We start from the raw sequence: 963 nt of genomic DNA on the forward strand, positions 1-963 counted from the left end.
TTCGACATATTGACATTTATTGTTATATGGTCTATATTTCGTCGAGTGTTACTGCTAGGTAGCTACTCCCTACACGCTTTAACAGTCATTGTAAATTCCGCTCATATACTCATTATAAATAATATTACAGATAGTGGAACTTTTATACTTTGCCGGGCACATCGTGATTATGAGTTACGGTTGTATAATAATCAAACATAATATTTCAATTATTACATGTATTATTTGCTCTGACGCAACTACTTTTTCAGTTATATCGAATAATACCTGTCGCATTAATAAAGCGGTTTTATTTACAGGATGAAAATATATACTTGGGTAAATGGTAGGTAATCCAAATCGTAAGTAATTTCAAAATAATGATATCATTCGCGCCGAAAATCGCGCAGTGTGTATCAATCCAATCAAAACAATAATATGTTTAATTTTAGCCGCCCGCAGCGAATGTTCGCCTAAAATTAAACAAGACCGATTTCTTGCGATTGTTCGCCACTTGAAGCGATAATTTTTGTGTGAATACCGTGACACATAGTTGTTTAATTTGCATAGTTGTTTAATTTTGAGCGAATGTTCGCGGCGATTTAAAATCGCGTTCGTTGCGCTAACAATCGCTTCGTGTAATCGTGTGAAACCACCTTAATAAATAACATATAATAAAGTAATAAACCTTAGATCATATACTATATAAACATAATATATATGTCGCATCCATATCGCGTTATTGTACGTTTCACAAAATGGACGTTTGCATCCATTTCGTGAAATGGAACCGCGGTTTCTCCACTTCACGTAATTACACAATATGGATAATATTTCGTGAAATGGATACCTAAACCATTTTCAACGGAACTTGTTCCGTCATTTGGATGTCCATATAGCAGACTTAAAAAACTTTTATTTTTATGTAATATATTTATTCCTAAAATTTAGTTAAATTATTATTTTAAGTCATGAAATTTGATG

This window comes from Acyrthosiphon pisum, chromosome A1 (assembly GCF_005508785.2).
Source record: "Acyrthosiphon pisum isolate AL4f chromosome A1, pea_aphid_22Mar2018_4r6ur, whole genome shotgun sequence".
In the NCBI taxonomy this organism is placed as follows: domain Eukaryota; kingdom Metazoa; phylum Arthropoda; class Insecta; order Hemiptera; family Aphididae; genus Acyrthosiphon; species Acyrthosiphon pisum.